The following is a 16,574-nucleotide window of genomic DNA, read 5'->3' on the forward strand; positions in this document are numbered from 1 at the left end:
ATGTTGAGGCAATTTCCCAAAAAGTGAGGGTCTCAAGCAGCCAATATCCATAGGTAACAACCTAATCTTGCACTCCACAGCAGAATGTTGATGCCTGTTTTATAACTAGAAACGTAGATTTAAGAAGACATTTATTTCAGCGTGCATGTTTTGAAGAAGTGTCTCTGTTTTTAAAGTTGAAAATGTGATTATGCAAGATGAAATTGCATATATAGAATCTGCGTAAAGTGATGTTAGTATCTATTTAGAGACAATTCCTAAAAACGTGCATGTTGAAATAAATGACTTCTTACATCTAACTTTCTAGTTTTAAAGCTGGCATCAACGTTCTGCTATGGAGTGCAAGAGTAGGTTTAACTAGAAACGTAGATTTAAGAATTAATTTATTTCAGCGTGCATGTTTTTAGGAATTGTCTCAAAATAGATACTAACGTCACTTTATGCAGTTTCTTAATGTGCAATTTCATCTAGCATGAACATAATCACATTTTCAAAACTTTAAAAACAGTAATTTCTCTCGCTGTGAACAGGATTTGAACCTGTGCGGGGAGACCCCATTGGATTTCAAGTCCAACGCCTTAACCACTCGGCCATCACAGCCTGTTTTCTTTTGGGGTAATGTCACTCTTCTTTTTTTGTTGCGTTGGTGTGTCATTTATTGCCACAGATAGCAGAAGAATGTTTTGTATCAACATTAAGAGGAATAATCACATTTTCAACTTTAAAAACATACTCAATTTAGTAAACAACCATGTATTTGTGCAATTTAAGTGGATATTCTGCCGTTTTGAAAGAACAGCGTTGGTATGTGTGCTATGGGAAATATCTTTACACCAGTTTTCATGTTCAACATTTTCAAATTTCAAAACAATTCTTTTTCTCGCTGTGAACAGGATTTGAACCTGAAGTTATCCTGATATGTGTGCTATGGGAAATAACTTTACAACCATTTTCATGTTCAACATTTTCAAATTTCAAAACAATTCTATTTCTCGCTGTGAACAGGATTTGAACCTGAAGTTATCCTGGTATGTGTGCTATGGGAAATATCTTTACACCCGTTTTTTAAATTGGATTTCGAATCCAACGCCTTAACCACTCGGCCATCACAGCTTTTCTGCTGCTCAGTTAATGTCACTTTTTTCCAGCAGTATCTTTTTTTTCGGAAGTAAATGCATGCTCATTGAGTAACACAAACATTACAGCTCAATTTAGTAGATATGATGCAAGGAATCTGTGGGTGCTTTATCCTGAAGTTTTTGTGAAGAAAATGTTGAGGCACTTTCCTAAAAAGTGAAGGTATCATGCAGCCAACAGCCCATCTTTTCATTTGCTGCTCACTTAATCCATACTAACCTATCCAACTCTAGAATGCAACAATAACGTGAACATGTCCATAAGTAAAAACCTACTCTTGCACTCCATAGCAGAACGTTGATGCCAGCTTTAAAACTAGAAATGTAGATGTAAGAAGTCATTTATTTCAACATGCACGTTTTTAGGAATTGTCTCTATATAGATACTAACATCACTTTACGCAGATTCTATATATGCAATTTCATCTAGCATAATCACATTTTCAACTTTAAAAACAGAAATCTATCTCGCTGTGAACAGGATTTGAACCTGTGCGGGGAGACCCCATTGGATTTCAAGTCCAACGCCTTAACCACTCGGCCATCACAGCCTGTTTTCTTTTGGGGTATTGTCACTCTTCTTTTTTTGTTGCGTTGGTGTGTCATTTATTGCCACAGATAGCAGAAGAATGTTTTGTATCAACATTAAGAGGAATAATCACATTTTCAACTTTAAAAACATACTCAATTTAGTAAACAACCATGTATTTGTGCAATTTAAGTGGATATTCTGCCGTTTTGAAAGAACAGCGTTGGTATGTGTGCTATGGGAAATATCTTTACACCAGTTTTCATGTTCAACATTTTCAAATTTCAAAACAATTCTTTTTCTCGCTGTGAACAGGATTTGAACCTGAAGTTATCCTGATATGTGTGCTATGGGAAATAACTTTACAACCATTTTCATGTTCAACATTTTCAAATTTCAAAACAATTCTATTTCTCGCTGTGAACAGGATTTGAACCTGAAGTTATCCTGGTATGTGTGCTATGGGAAATATCTTTACACCCGTTTTTTAAATTGGATTTCGAATCCAACGCCTTAACCACTCGGCCATCACAGCTTTTCTGCTGCTCAGTTAATGTCACTTTTTTCCAGCAGTATCTTTTTTTTCGGAAGTAAATGCATGCTCATTGAGTAACACAAACATTACAGCTCAATTTAGTAGATATGATGCAAGGAATCTGTGGGTGCTTTATCCTGAAGTTTTTGTGAAGAAAATGTTGAGGCACTTTCCTAAAAAGTGAAGGTATCATGCAGCCAACAGCCCATCTTTTCATTTGCTGCTCACTTAATCCATACTAACCTATCCAACTCTAGAATGCAACAATAACGTGAACATGTCCATAAGTAAAAACCTACTCTTGCACTCCATAGCAGAACGTTGATGCCAGCTTTAAAACTAGAAATGTAGATGTAAGAAGTCATTTATTTCAACATGCACGTTTTTAGGAATTGTCTCTATATAGATACTAACATCACTTTACGCAGATTCTATATATGCAATTTCATCTAGCATAATCAGATTTTCAACTTTAAAAACAGAAATCTATCTCGCTGTGAACAGGATTTGAACCTGTGCGGGGAGACCCCATTGGATTTCAAGTCCAACGCCTTAACCACTCGGCCATCACAGCCTGTTTTCTTTTGGGGTAATGTCACTCTTCTTTTTTTGTTGCGTTGGTGTGTCATTTATTGCCACAGATAGCAGAAGAATGTTTTGTATCAACATTAAGAGGAATAATCACATTTTCAACTTTAAAAACATACTCAATTTAGTAAACAACCATGTATTTGTGCAATTTAAGTGGATATTCTGCCGTTTTGAAAGAACAGCGTTGGTATGTGTGCTATGGGAAATATCTTTACACCAGTTTTCATGTTCAACATTTTCAAATTTCAAAACAATTCTTTTTCTCGCTGTGAACAGGATTTGAACCTGAAGTTATCCTGATATGTGTGCTATGGGAAATATCTTTACAACCATTTTCATGTTCAACATTTTCAAATTTCAAAACAATTCTATTTCTCGCTGTGAACAGGATTTGAACCTGAAGTTATCCTGGTATGTGTGCTATGGGAAATATCTTTACACCCGTTTTTTAAATTTCAAAACAATTCTATTTCTCGCTGTGAACAGAATTTCAACCTTAAGTTATCCTGAAAAAAATGTTGAGGCAATTTCCCAAAAAGTGAGGGTCTCAAGCAGCCAATATCCATAGGTAACAACCTAATCTTGCACTCCACAGCAGAATGTTGATGCCTGTTTTATAACTAGAAACGTAGATTTAAGAAGACATTTATTTCAGCGTGCATGTTTTGAAGAAGTGTCTCTGTTTTTAAAGTTGAAAATGTGATTATGCAAGATGAAATTGCATATATAGAATCTGCGTAAAGTGATGTTAGTATCTATTTAGAGACAATTCCTAAAAACGTGCATGTTGAAATAAATGACTTCTTACATCTAACTTTCTAGTTTTAAAGCTGGCATCAACGTTCTGCTATGGAGTGCAAGAGTAGGTTTAACTAGAAACGTAGATTTAAGAATTAATTTATTTCAGCGTGCATGTTTTTAGGAATTGTCTCTAAATAGATACTAACGTCACTTTATGCAGTTTCTTAATGTGCAATTTCATCTAGCATGAACATAATCACATTTTCAAAACTTTAAAAACAGTAATTTCTCTCGCTGTGAACAGGATTTGAACCTGTGCGGGGAGACCCCATTGGATTTCGAATCCAACGCCTTAACCACTCGGCCATCACAGCTTTTCTGCTGCTCAGTTAATGTCACTTTTTTCCAGCAGTATCTTTTTTTTCGGAAGTAAATGCATGCTCATTGAGTAACACAAACATTACAGCTCAATTTAGTAGATATGATGCAAGGAATCTGTGGGTGCTTTATCCTGAAGTTTTTGTGAAGAAAATGTTGAGGCACTTTCCTAAAAAGTGAAGGTATCATGCAGCCAACAGCCCATCTTTTCATTTGCTGCTCACTTAATCCATACTAACCTATCCAACTCTAGAATGCAACAATAACGTGAACATGTCCATAAGTAAAAACCTACTCTTGCACTCCATAGCAGAACGTTGATGCCAGCTTTAAAACTAGAAATGTAGATGTAAGAAGTCATTTATTTCAACATGCACGTTTTTAGGAATTGTCTCTATATAGATACTAACATCACTTTACGCAGATTCTATATATGCAATTTCATCTAGCATAATCACATTTTCAACTTTAAAAACAGAAATCTATCTCGCTGTGAACAGGATTTGAACCTGTGCGGGGAGACCCCATTGGATTTCAAGTCCAACGCCTTAACCACTCGGCCATCACAGCCTGTTTTCTTTTGGGGTAATGTCACTCTTCTTTTTTTGTTGCGTTGGTGTGTCATTTATTGCCACAGATAGCAGAAGAATGTTTTGTATCAACATTAAGAGGAATAATCACATTTTCAACTTTAAAAACATACTCAATTTAGTAAACAACCATGTATTTGTGCAATTTAAGTGGATATTCTGCCGTTTTGAAAGAACAGCGATGGTATGTGTGCTATGGGAAATATCTTTACAACCATTTTCATGTTCAACATTTTCAAATTTCAAAACAATTCTATTTCTCGCTGTGAACAGGATTTGAACGTGAAGTTATCCTGATATGTGTGCTATGGGAAATATCTTTACAACCATTTTCATGTTCAACATTTTCAAATTTCAAAACAATTCTATTTCTCGCTGTGAACAGGATTTGAACCTGAAGTTATCCTGGTATGTGTGCTATGGGAAATATCTTTACACCCGTTTTTTAAATTTCAAAACAATTCTATTTCTCGCTGTGAACAGAATTTCAACCTTAAGTTTTCCTGAAAAAAATGTTGAGGCAATTTCCCAAAAAGTGAGGGTCTCAAGCAGCCAATATCCATAGGTAACAACCTAATCTTGCACTCCACAGCAGAATGTTGATGCCTGTTTTATAACTAGAAACGTAGATTTAAGAAGACATTTATTTCAGCGTGCATGTTTTGAAGAAGTGTCTCTGTTTTTAAAGTTGAAAATGTGATTATGCAAGATGAAATTGCATATATAGAATCTGCGTAAAGTGATGTTAGTATCTATTTAGAGACAATTCCTAAAAACGTGCATGTTGAAATAAATGACTTCTTACATCTAACTTTCTAGTTTTAAAGCTGGCATCAACGTTCTGCTATGGAGTGCAAGAGTAGGTTTAACTAGAAACGTAGATTTAAGAATTAATTTATTTCAGCGTGCATGTTTTTAGGAATTGTCTCTAAATAGATACTAACGTCACTTTATGCAGTTTCTTAATGTGCAATTTCATCTAGCATGAACATAATCACATTTTCAAAACTTTAAAAACAGTAATTTCTCTCGCTGTGAACAGGATTTGAACCTGTGCGGGGAGACCCCATTGGATTTCGAATCCAACGCCTTAACCACTCGGCCATCACAGCTTTTCTGCTGCTCAGTTAATGTCACTTTTTTCCAGCAGTATCTTTTTTTTCGGAAGTAAATGCATGCTCATTGAGTAACACAAACATTACAGCTCAATTTAGTAGATATGATGCAAGGAATCTGTGGGTGCTTTATCCTGAAGTTTTTGTGAAGAAAATGTTGAGGCACTTTCCTAAAAAGTGAAGGTATCATGCAGCCAACAGCCCATCTTTTCATTTGCTGCTCACTTAATCCATACTAACCTATCCAACTCTAGAATGCAACAATAACGTGAACATGTCCATAAGTAAAAACCTACTCTTGCACTCCATAGCAGAACGTTGATGCCAGCTTTAAAACTAGAAATGTAGATGTAAGAAGTCATTTATTTCAACATGCACGTTTTTAGGAATTGTCTCTATATAGATACTAACATCACTTTACGCAGATTCTATATATGCAATTTCATCTAGCATAATCACATTTTCAACTTTAAAAACAGAAATCTATCTCGCTGTGAACAGGATTTGAACCTGTGCGGGGAGACCCCATTGGATTTCAAGTCCAACGCCTTAACCACTCGGCCATCACAGCCTGTTTTCTTTTGGGGTAATGTCACTCTTCTTTTTTTGTTGCGTTGGTGTGTCATTTATTGCCACAGATAGCAGAAGAATGTTTTGTATCAACATTAAGAGGAATAATCACATTTTCAACTTTAAAAACATACTCAATTTAGTAAACAACCATGTATTTGTGCAATTTAAGTGGATATTCTGCCGTTTTGAAAGAACAGCGTTGGTATGTGTGCTATGGGAAATATCTTTACACCAGTTTTCATGTTCAACATTTTCAAATTTCAAAACAATTCTTTTTCTCGCTGTGAACAGGATTTGAACCTGAAGTTATCCTGATATGTGTGCTATGGGAAATATCTTTACAACCATTTTCATGTTCAACATTTTCAAATTTCAAAACAATTCTATTTCTCGCTGTGAACAGGATTTGAACCTGAAGTTATCCTGGTATGTGTGCTATGGGAAATATCTTTACACCCGTTTTTTAAATTTCAAAACAATTCTATTTCTCGCTGTGAACAGAATTTCAACCTTAAGTTATCCTGAAAAAAATGTTGAGGCAATTTCCCAAAAAGTGAGGGTCTCAAGCAGCCAATATCCATAGGTAACAACCTAATCTTGCACTCCACAGCAGAATGTTGATGCCTGTTTTATAACTAGAAACGTAGATTTAAGAAGACATTTATTTCAGCGTGCATGTTTTGAAGAAGTGTCTCTGTTTTTAAAGTTGAAAATGTGATTATGCAAGATGAAATTGCATATATAGAATCTGCGTAAAGTGATGTTAGTATCTATTTAGAGACAATTCCTAAAAACGTGCATGTTGAAATAAATGACTTCTTACATCTAACTTTCTAGTTTTAAAGCTGGCATCAACGTTCTGCTATGGAGTGCAAGAGTAGGTTTAACTAGAAACGTAGATTTAAGAATTAATTTATTTCAGCGTGCATGTTTTTAGGAATTGTCTCTAAATAGATACTAACGTCACTTTATGCAGTTTCTTAATGTGCAATTTCATCTAGCATGAACATAATCACATTTTCAAAACTTTAAAAACAGTAATTTCTCTCGCTGTGAACAGGATTTGAACCTGTGCGGGGAGACCCCATTGGATTTCGAATCCAACGCCTTAACCACTCGGCCATCACAGCTTTTCTGCTGCTCAGTTAATGTCACTTTTTTCCAGCAGTATCTTTTTTTCGGAAGTAAATGCATGCTCATTGAGTAACACAAACATTACAGCTCAATTTAGTAGATATGATGCAAGGAATCTGTGGGTGCTTTATCCTGAAGTTTTTGTGAAGAAAATGTTGAGGCACTTTCCTAAAAAGTGAAGGTATCATGCAGCCAACAGCCCATCTTTTCATTTGCTGCTCACTTAATCCATACTAACCTATCCAACTCTAGAATGCAACAATAACGTGAACATGTCCATAAGTAAAAACCTACTCTTGCACTCCATAGCAGAACGTTGATGCCAGCTTTAAAACTAGAAATGTAGATGTAAGAAGTCATTTATTTCAACATGCACGTTTTTAGGAATTGTCTCTATATAGATACTAACATCACTTTACGCAGATTCTATATATGCAATTTCATCTAGCATAATCACATTTTCAACTTTAAAAACAGAAATCTATCTCGCTGTGAACAGGATTTGAACCTGTGCGGGGAGACCCCATTGGATTTCAAGTCCAACGCCTTAACCACTCGGCCATCACAGCCTGTTTTCTTTTGGGGTAATGTCACTCTTCTTTTTTTGTTGCGTTGGTGTGTCATTTATTGCCACAGATAGCAGAAGAATGTTTTGTATCAACATTAAGAGGAATAATCACATTTTCAACTTTAAAAACATACTCAATTTAGTAAACAACCATGTATTTGTGCAATTTAAGTGGATATTCTGCCGTTTTGAAAGAACAGCGTTGGTATGTGTGCTATGGGAAATATCTTTACACCAGTTTTCATGTTCAACATTTTCAAATTTCAAAACAATTCTTTTTCTCGCTGTGAACAGGATTTGAACCTGAAGTTATCCTGATATGTGTGCTATGGGAAATATCTTTACAACCATTTTCATGTTCAACATTTTCAAATTTCAAAACAATTCTATTTCTCGCTGTGAACAGGATTTGAACCTGAAGTTATCCTGGTATGTGTGCTATGGGAAATATCTTTACACCCGTTTTTTAAATTTCAAAACAATTCTATTTCTCGCTGTGAACAGAATTTCAACCTTAAGTTATCCTGAAAAAAATGTTGAGGCAATTTCCCAAAAAGTGAGGGTCTCAAGCAGCCAATATCCATAGGTAACAACCTAATCTTGCACTCCACAGCAGAATGTTGATGCCTGTTTTATAACTAGAAATGTAGATTTAAGAAGACATTTATTTCAGCGTGCATGTTTTGAAGAAGTGTCTCTGTTTTTAAAGTTGAAAATGTGATTATGCAAGATGAAATTGCATATATAGAATCTGCGTAAAGTGATGTTAGTATCTATTTAGAGACAATTCCTAAAAACGTGCATGTTGAAATAAATGACTTCTTACATCTAACTTTCTAGTTTTAAAGCTGGCATCAACGTTCTGCTATGGAGTGCAAGAGTAGGTTTAACTAGAAACGTAGATTTAAGAATTAATTTATTTCAGCGTGCATGTTTTTAGGAATTGTCTCAAAATAGATACTAACGTCACTTTATGCAGTTTCTTAATGTGCAATTTCATCTAGCATGAACATAATCACATTTTCAAAACTTTAAAAACAGTAATTTCTCTCGCTGTGAACAGGATTTGAACCTGTGCGGGGAGACCCCATTGGATTTCAAGTCCAACGCCTTAACCACTCGGCCATCACAGCCTGTTTTCTTTTGGGGTAATGTCACTCTTCTTTTTTTGTTGCGTTAGTGTGTCATTTATTGCCACAGATAGCAGAAGAATGTTTTGTATCAACATTAAGAGGAATAATCACATTTTCAACTTTAAAAACATACTCAATTTAGTAAACAACCATGTATTTGTGCAATTTAAGTGGATATTCTGCCGTTTTGAAAGAACAGCGTTGGTATGTGTGCTATGGGAAATATCTTTACACCAGTTTTCATGTTCAACATTTTCAAATTTCAAAACAATTCTTTTTCTCGCTGTGAACAGGATTTGAACCTGAAGTTATCCTGATATGTGTGCTATGGGAAATATCTTTACAACCATTTTCATGTTCAACATTTTCAAATTTCAAAACAATTCTATTTCTCGCTGTGAACAGGATTTGAACCTGAAGTTATCCTGGTATGTGTGCTATGGGAAATATCTTTACACCCGTTTTTTAAATTTCAAAACAATTCTATTTCTCGCTGTGAACAGAATTTCAACCTTAAGTTATCCTGAAAAAAATGTTGAGGCAATTTCCCAAAAAGTGAGGGTCTCAAGCAGCCAATATCCATAGGTAACAACCTAATCTTGCACTCCACAGCAGAATGTTGATGCCTGTTTTATAACTAGAAACGTAGATTTAAGAAGACATTTATTTCAGCGTGCATGTTTTGAAGAAGTGTCTCTGTTTTTAAAGTTGAAAATGTGATTATGCAAGATGAAATTGCATATATAGAATCTGCGTAAAGTGATGTTAGTATCTATTTAGAGACAATTCCTAAAAACGTGCATGTTGAAATAAATGACTTCTTACATCTAACTTTCTAGTTTTAAAGCTGGCATCAACGTTCTGCTATGGAGTGCAAGAGTAGGTTTAACTAGAAACGTAGATTTAAGAATTAATTTATTTCAGCGTGCATGTTTTTAGGAATTGTCTCTAAATAGATACTAACGTCACTTTATGCAGTTTCTTAATGTGCAATTTCATCTAGCATGAACATAATCACATTTTCAAAACTTTAAAAACAGTAATTTCTCTCGCTGTGAACAGGATTTGAACCTGTGCGGGGAGACCCCATTGGATTTCGAATCCAACGCCTTAACCACTCGGCCATCACAGCTTTTCTGCTGCTCAGTTAATGTCACTTTTTTCCAGCAGTATCTTTTTTTTCGGAAGTAAATGCATGCTCATTGAGTAACACAAACATTACAGCTCAATTTAGTAGATATGATGCAAGGAATCTGTGGGTGCTTTATCCTGAAGTTTTTGTGAAGAAAATGTTGAGGCACTTTCCTAAAAAGTGAAGGTATCATGCAGCCAACAGCCCATCTTTTCATTTGCTGCTCACTTAATCCATACTAACCTATCCAACTCTAGAATGCAACAATAACGTGAACATGTCCATAAGTAAAAACCTACTCTTGCACTCCATAGCAGAACGTTGATGCCAGCTTTAAAACTAGAAATGTAGATGTAAGAAGTCATTTATTTCAACATGCACGTTTTTAGGAATTGTCTCTATATAGATACTAACATCACTTTACGCAGATTCTATATATGCAATTTCATCTAGCATAATCAGATTTTCAACTTTAAAAACAGAAATCTATCTCGCTGTGAACAGGATTTGAACCTGTGCGGGGAGACCCCATTGGATTTCAAGTCCAACGCCTTAACCACTCGGCCATCACAGCCTGTTTTCTTTTGGGGTAATGTCACTCTTCTTTTTTTGTTGCGTTGGTGTGTCATTTATTGCCACAGATAGCAGAAGAATGTTTTGTATCAACATTAAGAGGAATAATCACATTTTCAACTTTAAAAACATACTCAATTTAGTAAACAACCATGTATTTGTGCAATTTAAGTGGATATTCTGCCGTTTTGAAAGAACAGCGTTGGTATGTGTGCTATGGGAAATATCTTTACACCAGTTTTCATGTTCAACATTTTCAAATTTCAAAACAATTCTTTTTCTCGCTGTGAACAGGATTTGAACCTGAAGTTATCCTGATATGTGTGCTATGGGAAATATCTTTACAACCATTTTCATGTTCAACATTTTCAAATTTCAAAACAATTCTATTTCTCGCTGTGAACAGGATTTGAACCTGAAGTTATCCTGGTATGTGTGCTATGGGAAATATCTTTACACCCGTTTTTTAAATTTCAAAACAATTCTATTTCTCGCTGTGAACAGAATTTCAACCTTAAGTTATCCTGAAAAAAATGTTGAGGCAATTTCCCAAAAAGTGAGGGTCTCAAGCAGCCAATATCCATAGGTAACAACCTAATCTTGCACTCCACAGCAGAATGTTGATGCCTGTTTTATAACTAGAAACGTAGATTTAAGAAGACATTTATTTCAGCGTGCATGTTTTGAAGAAGTGTCTCTGTTTTTAAAGTTGAAAATGTGATTATGCAAGATGAAATTGCATATATAGAATCTGCGTAAAGTGATGTTAGTATCTATTTAGAGACAATTCCTAAAAACGTGCATGTTGAAATAAATGACTTCTTACATCTAACTTTCTAGTTTTAAAGCTGGCATCAACGTTCTGCTATGGAGTGCAAGAGTAGGTTTAACTAGAAACGTAGATTTAAGAATTAATTTATTTCAGCGTGCATGTTTTTAGGAATTGTCTCTAAATAGATACTAACGTCACTTTATGCAGTTTCTTAATGTGCAATTTCATCTAGCATGAACATAATCACATTTTCAAAACTTTAAAAACAGTAATTTCTCTCGCTGTGAACAGGATTTGAACCTGTGCGGGGAGACCCCATTGGATTTCGAATCCAACGCCTTAACCACTCGGCCATCACAGCTTTTCTGCTGCTCAGTTAATGTCACTTTTTTCCAGCAGTATCTTTTTTTCGGAAGTAAATGCATGCTCATTGAGTAACACAAACATTACAGCTCAATTTAGTAGATATGATGCAAGGAATCTGTGGGTGCTTTATCCTGAAGTTTTTGTGAAGAAAATGTTGAGGCACTTTCCTAAAAAGTGAAGGTATCATGCAGCCAACAGCCCATCTTTTCATTTGCTGCTCACTTAATCCATACTAACCTATCCAACTCTAGAATGCAACAATAACGTGAACATGTCCATAAGTAAAAACCTACTCTTGCACTCCATAGCAGAACGTTGATGCCAGCTTTAAAACTAGAAATGTAGATGTAAGAAGTCATTTATTTCAACATGCACGTTTTTAGGAATTGTCTCTATATAGATACTAACATCACTTTACGCAGATTCTATATATGCAATTTCATCTAGCATAATCACATTTTCAACTTTAAAAACAGAAATCTATCTCGCTGTGAACAGGATTTGAACCTGTGCGGGGAGACCCCATTGGATTTCAAGTCCAACGCCTTAACCACTCGGCCATCACAGCCTGTTTTCTTTTGGGGTAATGTCACTCTTCTTTTTTTGTTGCGTTGGTGTGTCATTTATTGCCACAGATAGCAGAAGAATGTTTTGTATCAACATTAAGAGGAATAATCACATTTTCAACTTTAAAAACATACTCAATTTAGTAAACAACCATGTATTTGTGCAATTTAAGTGGATATTCTGCCGTTTTGAAAGAACAGCGTTGGTATGTGTGCTATGGGAAATATCTTTACACCAGTTTTCATGTTCAACATTTTCAAATTTCAAAACAATTCTTTTTCTCGCTGTGAACAGGATTTGAACCTGAAGTTATCCTGATATGTGTGCTATGGGAAATATCTTTACAACCATTTTCATGTTCAACATTTTCAAATCTCAAAACAATTCTATTTCTCGCTGTGAACAGGATTTGAACCTGAAGTTATCCTGGTATGTGTGCTATGGGAAATATCTTTACACCCGTTTTTTAAATTTCAAAACAATTCTATTTCTCGCTGTGAACAGAATTTCAACCTTAAGTTATCCTGAAAAAAATGTTGAGGCAATTTCCCAAAAAGTGAGGGTCTCAAGCAGCCAATATCCATAGGTAACAACCTAATCTTGCACTCCACAGCAGAATGTTGATGCCTGTTTTATAACTAGAAACGTAGATTTAAGAAGACATTTATTTCAGCGTGCATGTTTTGAAGAAGTGTCTCTGTTTTTAAAGTTGAAAATGTGATTATGCAAGATGAAATTGCATATATAGAATCTGCGTAAAGTGATGTTAGTATCTATTTAGAGACAATTCCTAAAAACGTGCATGTTGAAATAAATGACTTCTTACATCTAACTTTCTAGTTTTAAAGCTGGCATCAACGTTCTGCTATGGAGTGCAAGAGTAGGTTTAACTAGAAACGTAGATTTAAGAATTAATTTATTTCAGCGTGCATGTTTTTAGGAATTGTCTCTAAATAGATACTAACGTCACTTTATGCAGTTTCTTAATGTGCAATTTCATCTAGCATGAACATAATCACATTTTCAAAACTTTAAAAACAGTAATTTCTCTCGCTGTGAACAGGATTTGAACCTGTGCGGGGAGACCCCATTGGATTTCGAATCCAACGCCTTAACCACTCGGCCATCACAGCTTTTCTGCTGCTCAGTTAATGTCACTTTTTTCCAGCAGTATCTTTTTTTCGGAAGTAAATGCATGCTCATTGAGTAACACAAACATTACAGCTCAATTTAGTAGATATGATGCAAGGAATCTGTGGGTGCTTTATCCTGAAGTTTTTGTGAAGAAAATGTTGAGGCACTTTCCTAAAAAGTGAAGGTATCATGCAGCCAACAGCCCATCTTTTCATTTGCTGCTCACTTAATCCATACTAACCTATCCAACTCTAGAATGCAACAATAACGTGAACATGTCCATAAGTAAAAACCTACTCTTGCACTCCATAGCAGAACGTTGATGCCAGCTTTAAAACTAGAAATGTAGATGTAAGAAGTCATTTATTTCAACATGCACGTTTTTAGGAATTGTCTCTATATAGATACTAACATCATTTTACGCAGATTCTATATATGCAATTTCATCTTGCATAATCACATTTTCAACTTTAAAAACAGAAATCTATCTCGCTGTGAACAGGATTTGAACCTGTGCGGGGAGACCCCATTGGATTTCAAGTCCAACGCCTTAACCACTCGGCCATCACAGCCTGTTTTCTTTTGGGGTAATGTCACTCTTCTTTTTTTGTTGCGTTGGTGTGTCATTTATTGCCACAGATAGCAGAAGAATGTTTTGTATCAACATTAAGAGGAATAATCACATTTTCAACTTTAAAAACATACTCAATTTAGTAAACAACCATGTATTTGTGCAATTTAAGTGGATATTCTGCCGTTTTGAAAGAACAGCGTTGGTATGTGTGCTATGGGAAATATCTTTACACCAGTTTTCATGTTCAACATTTTCAAATTTCAAAACAATTCTTTTTCTCGCTGTGAACAGGATTTGAACCTGAAGTTATCCTGATATGTGTGCTATGGGAAATATCTTTACAACCATTTTCATGTTCAACATTTTCAAATTTCAAAACAATTCTATTTCTCGCTGTGAACAGGATTTGAACCTGAAGTTATCCTGGTATGTGTGCTATGGGAAATATCTTTACACCCGTTTTTTAAATTTCAAAACAATTCTATTTCTCGCTGTGAACAGAATTTCAACCTTAAGTTATCCTGAAAAAAATGTTGAGGCAATTTCCCAAAAAGTGAGGGTCTCAAGCAGCCAATATCCATAGGTAACAACCTAATCTTGCACTCCACAGCAGAATGTTGATGCCTGTTTTATAACTAGAAACGTAGATTTAAGAAGACATTTATTTCAGCGTGCATGTTTTGAAGAAGTGTCTCTGTTTTTAAAGTTGAAAATGTGATTATGCAAGATGAAATTGCATATATAGAATCTGCGTAAAGTGATGTTAGTATCTATATAGAGACAATTCCTAAAAACGTGCATGTTGAAATAAATGACTTCTTACATCTAACTTTCTAGTTTTAAAGCTGGCATCAACGTTCTGCTATGGAGTGCAAGAGTAGGTTTAACTAGAAACGTAGATTTAAGAATTAATTTATTTCAGCGTGCATGTTTTTAGGAATTGTCTCTAAATAGATACTAACGTCACTTTATGCAGTTTCTTAATGTGCAATTTCATCTAGCATGAACATAATCACATTTTCAAAACTTTAAAAACAGTAATTTCTCTCGCTGTGAACAGGATTTGAACCTGTGCGGGGAGACCCCATTGGATTTCGAATCCAACGCCTTAACCACTCGGCCATCACAGCTTTTCTGCTGCTCAGTTAATGTCACTTTTTTCCAGCAGTATCTTTTTTTTCGGAAGTAAATGCATGCTCATTGAGTAACACAAACATTACAGCTCAATTTAGTAGATATGATGCAAGGAATCTGTGGGTGCTTTATCCTGAAGTTTTTGTGAAGAAAATGTTGAGGCACTTTCCTAAAAAGTGAAGGTATCATGCAGCCAACAGCCCATCTTTTCATTTGCTGCTCACTTAATCCATACTAACCTATCCAACTCTAGAATGCAACAATAACGTGAACATGTCCATAAGTAAAAACCTACTCTTGCACTCCATAGCAGAACGTTGATGCCAGCTTTAAAACTAGAAATGTAGATGTAAGAAGTCATTTATTTCAACATGCACGTTTTTAGGAATTGTCTCTATATAGATACTAACATCACTTTACGCAGATTCTATATATGCAATTTCATCTAGCATAATCACATTTTCAACTTTAAAAACAGAAATCTATCTCGCTGTGAACAGGATTTGAACCTGTGCGGGGAGACCCCATTGGATTTCAAGTCCAACGCCTTAACCACTCGGCCATCACAGCCTGTTTTCTTTTGGGGTAATGTCACTCTTCTTTTTTTGTTGCGTTGGTGTGTCATTTATTGCCACAGATAGCAGAAGAATGTTTTGTATCAACATTAAGAGGAATAATCACATTTTCAACTTTAAAAACATACTCAATTTAGTAAACAACCATGTATTTGTGCAATTTAAGTGGATATTCTGCCGTTTTGAAAGAACAGCGTTGGTATGTGTGCTATGGGAAATATCTTTACACCAGTTTTCATGTTCAACATTTTCAAATTTCAAAACAATTCTTTTTCTCGCTGTGAACAGGATTTGAACCTGAAGTTATCCTGATATGTGTGCTATGGGAAATATCTTTACAACCATTTTCATGTTCAACATTTTCAAATTTCAAAACAATTCTATTTCTCGCTGTGAACAGGATTTGAACCTGAAGTTATCCTGGTATGTGTGCTATGGGAAATATCTTTACACCCGTTTTTTAAATTTCAAAACAATTCTATTTCTCGCTGTGAACAGAATTTCAACCTTAAGTTATCCTGAAAAAAATGTTGAGGCAATTTCCCAAAAAGTGAGGGTCTCAAGCAGCCAATATCCATAGGTAACAACCTAATCTTGCACTCCACAGCAGAATGTTGATGCCTGTTTTATAACTAGAAACGTAGATTTAAGAAGACATTTATTTCAGCGTGCATGTTTTGAAGAAGTGTCTCTGTTTTTAAAGTTGAAAATGTGATTATGCAAG

At 35.2% G+C, this 16,574-nt stretch overlaps 18 non-coding genes across 18 annotated transcripts; all 18 read right to left on the minus strand.

Moving 5' to 3' along the window:
• Positions 1-518: 518 nt before the first annotated feature.
• TRNAS-UGA (transfer RNA serine (anticodon UGA)) lies at positions 519-600 on the minus strand. The gene has a single exon. It is a non-coding gene; the product is annotated as a tRNA-Ser (tRNA).
• A 1,005-nt stretch (positions 601-1,605) lies between these two features.
• TRNAS-UGA (transfer RNA serine (anticodon UGA)) lies at positions 1,606-1,687 on the minus strand. Its single transcript has one exon. It is a non-coding gene; the product is annotated as a tRNA-Ser (tRNA).
• Positions 1,688-2,692: 1,005 nt separating this feature from the next.
• Positions 2,693-2,774, minus strand: TRNAS-UGA (transfer RNA serine (anticodon UGA)). Its single transcript has one exon. It is a non-coding gene; the product is annotated as a tRNA-Ser (tRNA).
• A 1,050-nt stretch (positions 2,775-3,824) lies between these two features.
• On the minus strand, positions 3,825-3,906 carry TRNAS-CGA (transfer RNA serine (anticodon CGA)). The gene has a single exon. It is a non-coding gene; the product is annotated as a tRNA-Ser (tRNA).
• Positions 3,907-4,398: 492 nt separating this feature from the next.
• TRNAS-UGA (transfer RNA serine (anticodon UGA)) lies at positions 4,399-4,480 on the minus strand. Its single transcript has one exon. It is a non-coding gene; the product is annotated as a tRNA-Ser (tRNA).
• A 1,050-nt stretch (positions 4,481-5,530) lies between these two features.
• Positions 5,531-5,612, minus strand: TRNAS-CGA (transfer RNA serine (anticodon CGA)). The gene has a single exon. It is a non-coding gene; the product is annotated as a tRNA-Ser (tRNA).
• Positions 5,613-6,104: 492 nt separating this feature from the next.
• Positions 6,105-6,186, minus strand: TRNAS-UGA (transfer RNA serine (anticodon UGA)). The gene has a single exon. It is a non-coding gene; the product is annotated as a tRNA-Ser (tRNA).
• A 1,050-nt stretch (positions 6,187-7,236) lies between these two features.
• On the minus strand, positions 7,237-7,318 carry TRNAS-CGA (transfer RNA serine (anticodon CGA)). The gene has a single exon. It is a non-coding gene; the product is annotated as a tRNA-Ser (tRNA).
• A 491-nt stretch (positions 7,319-7,809) lies between these two features.
• On the minus strand, positions 7,810-7,891 carry TRNAS-UGA (transfer RNA serine (anticodon UGA)). The gene has a single exon. It is a non-coding gene; the product is annotated as a tRNA-Ser (tRNA).
• Positions 7,892-8,941: 1,050 nt separating this feature from the next.
• Positions 8,942-9,023, minus strand: TRNAS-UGA (transfer RNA serine (anticodon UGA)). Its single transcript has one exon. It is a non-coding gene; the product is annotated as a tRNA-Ser (tRNA).
• A 1,050-nt stretch (positions 9,024-10,073) lies between these two features.
• On the minus strand, positions 10,074-10,155 carry TRNAS-CGA (transfer RNA serine (anticodon CGA)). Its single transcript has one exon. It is a non-coding gene; the product is annotated as a tRNA-Ser (tRNA).
• A 492-nt stretch (positions 10,156-10,647) lies between these two features.
• TRNAS-UGA (transfer RNA serine (anticodon UGA)) lies at positions 10,648-10,729 on the minus strand. Its single transcript has one exon. It is a non-coding gene; the product is annotated as a tRNA-Ser (tRNA).
• Positions 10,730-11,779: 1,050 nt separating this feature from the next.
• TRNAS-CGA (transfer RNA serine (anticodon CGA)) lies at positions 11,780-11,861 on the minus strand. The gene has a single exon. It is a non-coding gene; the product is annotated as a tRNA-Ser (tRNA).
• Positions 11,862-12,352: 491 nt separating this feature from the next.
• Positions 12,353-12,434, minus strand: TRNAS-UGA (transfer RNA serine (anticodon UGA)). The gene has a single exon. It is a non-coding gene; the product is annotated as a tRNA-Ser (tRNA).
• Positions 12,435-13,484: 1,050 nt separating this feature from the next.
• TRNAS-CGA (transfer RNA serine (anticodon CGA)) lies at positions 13,485-13,566 on the minus strand. The gene has a single exon. It is a non-coding gene; the product is annotated as a tRNA-Ser (tRNA).
• A 491-nt stretch (positions 13,567-14,057) lies between these two features.
• Positions 14,058-14,139, minus strand: TRNAS-UGA (transfer RNA serine (anticodon UGA)). The gene has a single exon. It is a non-coding gene; the product is annotated as a tRNA-Ser (tRNA).
• A 1,050-nt stretch (positions 14,140-15,189) lies between these two features.
• On the minus strand, positions 15,190-15,271 carry TRNAS-CGA (transfer RNA serine (anticodon CGA)). Its single transcript has one exon. It is a non-coding gene; the product is annotated as a tRNA-Ser (tRNA).
• A 492-nt stretch (positions 15,272-15,763) lies between these two features.
• Positions 15,764-15,845, minus strand: TRNAS-UGA (transfer RNA serine (anticodon UGA)). Its single transcript has one exon. It is a non-coding gene; the product is annotated as a tRNA-Ser (tRNA).
• Positions 15,846-16,574: the final 729 nt, after the last annotated feature.

Source organism: Pelobates fuscus, chromosome 3 (assembly GCF_036172605.1).
Source record: "Pelobates fuscus isolate aPelFus1 chromosome 3, aPelFus1.pri, whole genome shotgun sequence".
NCBI lineage: Eukaryota > Metazoa > Chordata > Amphibia > Anura > Pelobatidae > Pelobates > Pelobates fuscus.